General features: G+C 35.2%; 1 protein-coding gene across 1 annotated transcript in view; it reads right to left on the reverse strand.

The window, feature by feature from the left end:
- LOC149807853 (uncharacterized) overlaps nucleotides 1–7610 on the reverse strand; it is a 64035-nt gene extending 56425 nt beyond the window's left edge. The window contains exon 1 of the mRNA XM_089947197.1: nucleotides 7484–7610. The gene's annotated coding sequence lies outside the window, so the exon portion shown is untranslated. The remainder of the gene's footprint in view (nucleotides 1–7483) is intronic.
- Nucleotides 7611–8007: the final 397 nt, after the last annotated feature.

The raw sequence follows: 8007 nt of genomic DNA on the forward strand, positions 1-8007 counted from the left end.
GAATTAATTAATGAATAAATGAAACATACATACAGCGTATTGATCTTTATATTTTCACGAGGATGTTGTTACTCATTGGTACAATATAAGATTTATTAATGACCGATATTACTGACAGGTGTTTAGTCAGTCGCCATTTGACGTATTAAATTTTACATGTTTTACATCAATACTAAGTTCATCCATAGGGTTCACATTTTGGAGCACTCTGACGCCAAGGTTAGAAATCCTATGTTTCAAGCAAAGCAAACATGTTTAACATTTTACATAAGTTAAACAATATGGTCGACGAGGCATTATGACTCCATCGTCATAAAAAAAATTAATGTGAAAGAGTGAGGAGCAACAATTTTTATAAATACCATCCAATCGTTATTTCCCTAATATCAGTCAAAACGTAAAAAAGCACTTACGGTACTGCGATTTAAATTCATAATGACCTAAGAATTATAGACACAAGTCCTAATGATTAAAGATCTGATTAGACTTTATTGGAAAGCCAAATTAAGTACAATCCTGGAAGTGTTGAAGTGTCTGAGGTGGCTCGTGTCGCAGTTTTTTACCAACACTCTTCTGTTGGATACAATTATATAATCCAATAATTAAATTCTTATTTAAAATTTCGCTATAAATTTAAACCTCGTTTTACAAGGATATTATTGACGCAGATAACTTTATATTTCCAGAGAGGAAACGCTTGAATTAAATAACTTTAATTATCAACATTTCAGCCCATATAACTTAATTGACACAACAGTATTACAATTAATTTTGTTAAGACTTTAAAGCACGAATAAATTATTTGAAGAAATTTTTTTATATAGTCTTCTATATGACACCAGGTCACAATCAGCAGTTTAGAAAACAAATACCTACTGCAAAATATTATTTTTTATAAGTAATTGTTATCCATGTATTTGCTGCCTACAGAATAAGAAGAACCAATGTATCAGGTCAGGAAGATAATGAACTCAGTTTTGTATAAGTTCAAGTCCGGAACATAATTATTAACATCATGTAGTGAGTATAAAATTAACAAAAAACTACAAATCATCCATGCAAATTAAACATATATAACACCTCCAATCATAAAGGAAAATAAAGATTCATGTGACAATTATTTATTATGCAATTAGTTAAATATACATGTGATAAAAATACAGGGACGAAATATTATGAACGACACAAAGAATACATTAAACTATATACTAGTTCTATACACGGGAACGTACATCTGCTATTAAACTGTCTTCTCCGTTGGCGTGCCTGATGTCAATATTGTATTGTTGCAGAATCAAAGTTCACATTAATACCTTTTCAGCTTTCTGTTTTATCTTGACGGTGAAAGTGAGTGGGTTGTGATCACTAGGCACATTAATCGGAGAAGAAGCTGAACTAACGTAGACGTCAACATCTTACTGTTCCAATATGAAAGCCAAACATTCCTTCGCGATTGTCGAATAATTTATCTGGTGATTATTTAATTTCTTAGAAATATAGTAGACTGGATGCCTTACACCATTTGATATTATTGAATCAATAATGCTCGTACACAAAGAACAACATCAACATACATTTTAAATGATTGAAATTTTGAGCTGAACAACTTGTGCACTCTTAAGTATGGCCATTAACGGATCAAAAGCAATCTGATATTTTTCAGACCAATGCAACTTATTCTTGTTTTACTCATTAACATTGTCAATGGTTCAGCAATTTCGTAAAAGGTTCAAATTTTCCGATAGTATCCAGCAATACCCAAACAATCGCATCAGCTGATGTTTAGTGACAGACACATATAATTTAGAAATAGCCTTGACCTTAATATCAATAGGTTTAATGTATCCATGCCGCACGATGTCCTCGAAGTGTAATACAATCATAAAAACCTCATTTTTGGATAAAATTAATTATAAACTTTGCATTAGTGATTCTGTCAAAGAATTTCCGAATTGTCTTTAAGCTATCTTTCGAGGTGTCGCTGTAGATGATGACATTCACGTAAACATCATAATTATATAGACCACATATAATTATATTTAAAGTTAAAAGTACAATGCGAAGGGTATCATTTGATATTGATGAAGTCGATCTGAAATCAGGAATGCCGAAATTTCATTTGTCCTTTCTGTCAGTGAAATTAGGAAGAATCATTTCAAAGGTCAAATTTTTTCACAGATTTAGCGATTCCAATTAATGTAAATGCAGTCGTCGATTCTTTGTAATGAAACCGAATCTTATTTTGTTGTCACACTATTCATTTTTTCTATAGTTGGTCCACATGAGAAAGTTACAATCTAGTTCGGATACAAGAGTGCACGATGAACTCCAGGCAAGTTAAATCGGTTCTATGAAACAGTTCTCCAGCATTTTATTTTTTCAAACAGTGGAGAAGGTATGTCCTGCAAGGATGCTGTTTCACAATTTCAACATCATGGTAGATTGTATTTGTTAATTGTATGCACACCTGGAAACAAGTAATAATTTTTTAATTAATTCGTTTCCTATGACTGAGGATTTGACATATTTTAGTCAACACGATTCATAGTTTCTGAATTCCGAAGATTGCTTACTCCTTCTCATAAATCATCATTGTGTGGGACAGAGACAATTCAATTATGTGCATTATTAACCTGACTATATCTAATAAATTCCAGTACTACTTTAATAATGTTTACATCCCAAGAGTACTAATAGGGTAATGTAACTCATTGCCTTTATTTTGAACTTTGAATATACCATAATATATATTCTGAAGAAAACTTTGAAAAGCAAACCAGAGAGACATAACTCTATCACCAGAACGAACAATTCTCTCCATTGCAGTTATGTGGTACCTTAATTTCGTTTTTGATCTTAACATCAGGATGTCTAACTACTGCATAACTTGCTTGAAAATACCAAAAATAAAATTTTTCCCATGACCTGACAAATAAATTTGGGCATGCCAAACTAAGTAAAAAATGTCTTTATATAGCTTGAAGTTTAATATTCCTTAAAGAAATTGCTTCTTGGAATCTTGTCGATATACAGATTATGGTCAGGAAGTATTGGCTGTCTGACGTAGTCGAGGGTAATTTAATATTTAACATAAGGGATAAATAATTAATACATATTAGTGTTGGTATTATTATATATGGTTGTTTCGGCCACCAAACCAGTTAATGCAGAATGATAATATTGCGCTCTTTGCAAAAGATGGTACACAGAGAGGTTTCGGCGTGCCCATGTCTAGAGATTGCCAGGGCTTATAGTCTTAGGGTGATTGATCCCACCCACCCGCATGATGCCCCACCTCGAAAAAGATATGTGAAAAGACACTATGCGTTCAGGTTTCTCCATACCGGCGTTGCAATGTCAGGTATCATCAACAAGAGTTTCCATACATTTATGCTTGTAGCCGACTCCCCAGATACCTAATCCTAGGACACGGTTATACAAATATGTGTAAATAGAAGTGTAGTCAGAAACATGGACAAAATCATTTCGAAAGACACTTTACTGTTTCAGAAAAGATCTGGAAACCGTTTACAGGCAAAACGTACTTAAGAAATCTTACATCTAAATCATAAAGCAACATACTTATAAAATGTCAAAGAGTATATTTACGCTGGTTATATCTTGAGTGTCTCAGAGATCAGCGGCACAATCAGGGGCGCACTTGTAATGAACAACGTAATAAAAAATGCACACGACCACCTCAACCATGCAAATGCCACTACACTAAAGTTATCACTAGCCAAGATCAAGACACAAAAACGGACTCTTTAGAACCAGTGCCTGTCTAAAATCCATGTAAGCGTTTGTTTCCCGCAGCCGACACCTTGTTTAATCCGTAATCATAATTAGGTCTACAGAACGGGCAGGCAATACTTTATATCGCGGCATTTATAACCAACGTCAGTAGGCCAGTCATAGGGACTAGTTCAAACAATTCATATGGATGCTATACGTGGATCATCTCAAAACCTTCAAAAAATTAGTAATCGCATCGATAATAATAACAATACTCGTCTTTGATCGTCTTATAACACAATTGACTAGTCTGGATTACAAGCAATAACAAATAATAAGCAAAACTGGCTCATTATTTCTACATAAGGATATATTGGAACCTATCTATAATTTCCATTATAGGAAACGTTTCATTTCTGAACAAGAACAGTTGCCAAACACTTTACGAAAGGTTTAGGCGATCTGTATTGCATTGACAACGCAGCTCATTTCAGATCTTATTATTGCATCGTAATCTTTCCATAGAATGTTGCTCTCCCTCTAGCAAAGTATCTTTACAACATTGTATAACTATAATTATAAAATGGTTCTCATCTAAAAAAAAAACTTGATGACCCCAAAACATCCCCATTCATCATGAAAATGGTAGATTTATGACCCTATTTACAAAACTTTGTTTCCATGTCTATTGTAGGTCATGGTCTTGTTTTGGGAATCTATCATCAGTAGCGTTTAATCATTTGAGCCAGTATTTTTGACTACCATATATGCTTTTACTTGTCTTGACATTACACATAATGCATTCGTGTTGTTTGTTTAATGCCGGAATGATATTAACAAAATGACATATGTACAGCCTCAATGTAAAGTTCTTTGGAAAACCTACAAACTTATAAACCATAATTCAAAATTGGTGTTATTTTAGTATAGAATATACCACAAAGAGCGAATCATGCTTCAGACTTTACAATGCCTGTACTGCTTCTGCTTGTAGTGTTTTTGCTATTTTGATACATATACTAGCAGTGTTTAAACGAACATATACAACCACTATACTTATATGTTACCGTCTCTATCAGGCACACAACGTTATACCACATTTCATATCCTCTCACATATCTCCCTTTCCAAAAATCTGCTATTTTGATTTTGTATCAGGTGTGGCTTTGGTTTGAACCTGTGGCACTATTATTTAGCGCATTTAGAGTTATTTGAAGCTCAACGGCTATTTTTGCGAATGCAAGCAACTACATCATATGTATCCAAGAAAATGCAATGAACTTAGCAAATTCTAAAGTTACACCGTCATTCTGGTCATGAATGTATACCTTTAAGTCGGTTATAAATAGTAGAACAACAATCGGTCAAAAACGGCAACCTTGCATTTGCCAACTACATAGTTGTTTTATATGTACTCCAAGCCAATTTGGCGTTTTCGCACAAGCTTTGTTTGTGTGGCTGTAAGTATCGCAAGCTCCTTATGGCTAATATTTTCCTGCACTAATTTATGATAATGTCCTATCAATAATGTTAAAGGCTCTTTCATGATTAACACAAAGAGGATAACAAAAACTATTTGCTATCGGTATGTGCTTATAGCTACATTGGAATATCTACTTTTAAATCCAGCTTTTCCTTCACCTAGAAAATTGTTATTTGTCCTGATTTTTTTTTTTGCCTTTCATTTAAATATAAAGCAAATATTTTGCCAAAGACTGATCAAATGAAAATCTCGGTATTGCTGTCCATATGTTTATATTTCCTTTTGTGAATGGGTGCGATTACAACAGATGTTAAGCACACTAAGAAGCATGTACAATCTCATAAGGTATTAAAAGTATATATTTTAATAGGTTCCCTGATATTTCCAGTTGCCATAAATGACTCACTACAAAGATTATTAAATATCACCTGATTTTCCAGACTTTACACTCTTGAAACCATGTTGCCATTCTTATCAGGCATTTTGCCATCCTGGTTTTCATGGAAAATACAAAGTTTTTCGCTTAATCTAAAGGTTTGGTACATCAGTGTATTACATAATTCCGAAACGTAATTGTACCATTAAGTGCGGCTTTGTTTCCATTTAACGTGGCCTTTTGACATTATGTCAGTTTGAACAAGCGTTTCAAATCTTTGTCTAAAAGTACTGTTTCAAACACTTCCTTTTTATTTGATCTATGTTGACTCTGCGTATGCCTATTTATGCTTTGCTACATATTTCTTTGTTGCTGATGTGAAGGCAATTTATCTGCTAAATGATTATTTATGAAGTTTCTAAGTGCATCAAATGCGCGTTGTTTTGCTCCTTTACAGTCTGCATCATGGCAAGGTTTTTAATGACTGTTAGGTGATCATTTATAGTATCGATATCGTCATGGTATGTGCTCCTTCACAAAATTTGTCCATGAAACAATTTAAAGCAGTGTGTCTAGTATTTGTATAATCCAAATATATTTCATTTGCAATCCTCATTTCAGATGGCCCACAAAACTTCATTACACCCTTACCATAGTGATTAAATTAATTTCTGTCCGTCATAGCAGGTCGTTCTTACTACATATCCTCGACATAAAATATATTCTTATTACTGACATCGTCACTATCATGTATTACACAAAGAGATTCCGTGGAGGTATATACACTGAAATCTCGAACCAAATAGTGTGGATTGGATAACTGCCTCGAAACGTTGCCGTTTTTGATTTTGCCCTGGACGATGCTGGCATGCCCTTAGAGGTGCAACAGGCTAGAACCACTAAGATTAACGATGAGGCACATATAGCGGTCGACTCTGAGGCGTTTTGTGCTATCAGAGCTACAACGACAAGGAGTAAAATGAGTTTCTGTGGAGTCTCAACACAGGAAAACGAACAAGCGCAAGCGAAAGAGAACCAAGAGAGCAAATTATGTAGCTGATAACATTGGTCACTGAACATATAAGTGAAGTAAGGTGCACCAAACAACTGAGTCCGGTCTCTGACCAACATAAAGACATAAATCATGACAAACGTATTTGCTATGGCTACGGCCTATTGGATCATTTCAAGAAACATTGCTCTGCTTACAAGCCAGATACAAATAGTTCGCAACCGACCCCACTTTCGTTTGGGTTACATTGGATATGACAGAGATTTAAGGCAAGGACGCACGATGAAAAAATAACATTGCAAACATGGAAACCGATCTTTGGATGCGTACGTCGGTTCCATGTAGAAGGTACCTTTAAAAAAAAACTGGTGTCGATCTCCTGGTTAATGTAAGAGCTAACGTAACAGTCATATATAGATAAGACTAGCGGACGATCAATCCGTAGAAAAGGCCAAACTTGATTACTGTGAGAGGAAAATTCATTTTCACAAATGGCAAGTCTATGTTATTGTCTATGGGAACGGACATTTTGTAAAGACCCGACATGGGTTTCATTGACGACATAAAATGCTGGCTGCCGCTAGCCCAGCAGAGGGATTACTTGGATTGGAATTTCTCAAGATTAACTCGAGTCATTTCGATGTTAATAACAGTAGCCTTTCTCACAACGGGGATAATTTATTGTTAAATTGAAAGTAGGATTCATCCTAATAGTTGTAGTAGACACAGTAACCGTTCCAGCGCTGCACGATATTTGAGAAAGTGTCGTACGCACTTGTACCGGACTTTTGACTGATATTGCAATATTAGAAGCTTCGTGATCCCCACGACCTCCTATTCACGAGGACGTTGGTCAGAACAGGTGAAGGGAATTTACCCTTAATCATATTAAATACAGCTGCAGATAACCAGACGCTCTATGCTGGGGCGCATATTGCTGTTTTAGATTTAATCGGCGAAGTCGTCAACTTGGATGGAAATTCGACCGTTCGATGTCTGCAAAAAGAGAGCATATTCAAGTATCGAGTCATTTAGAAGAACTGGTTCAAGCGTCTATATAATCAATATACAAAGAGCAGGCATGAGAGGTGCATACGCTTCTATGCATCCATCTGTCGCTACATGATGTAGCAGTAGCTGATGATGATCTAGGAAGGAAAAGGACATTGATACTTGGTGTTCGAGATCAGTATAACTACCCCCCAAGGAGGGGCATTATTCGTGAATTTGAAGGTGCATTACATGTTTCCTAAAATAATACTTTCACAATATTCCTTTTCATGGTATTCGACAGTGGTTTCTGTAATGATAAAGGAAAGCAAAACGACGTGTTGCATTGACTACCCTGTCGTTGACGAAGTGACTGCGAAAGACGCCTACCCTCTATTGCAACTAGTTGAA

This window comes from Sinohyriopsis cumingii, chromosome 1, assembly GCF_028554795.1.
Source record: "Sinohyriopsis cumingii isolate HCF-2022 chromosome 1, ASM2855479v2, whole genome shotgun sequence".
In the NCBI taxonomy this organism is placed as follows: Eukaryota; Metazoa; Mollusca; class Bivalvia; order Unionida; family Unionidae; genus Sinohyriopsis; species Sinohyriopsis cumingii.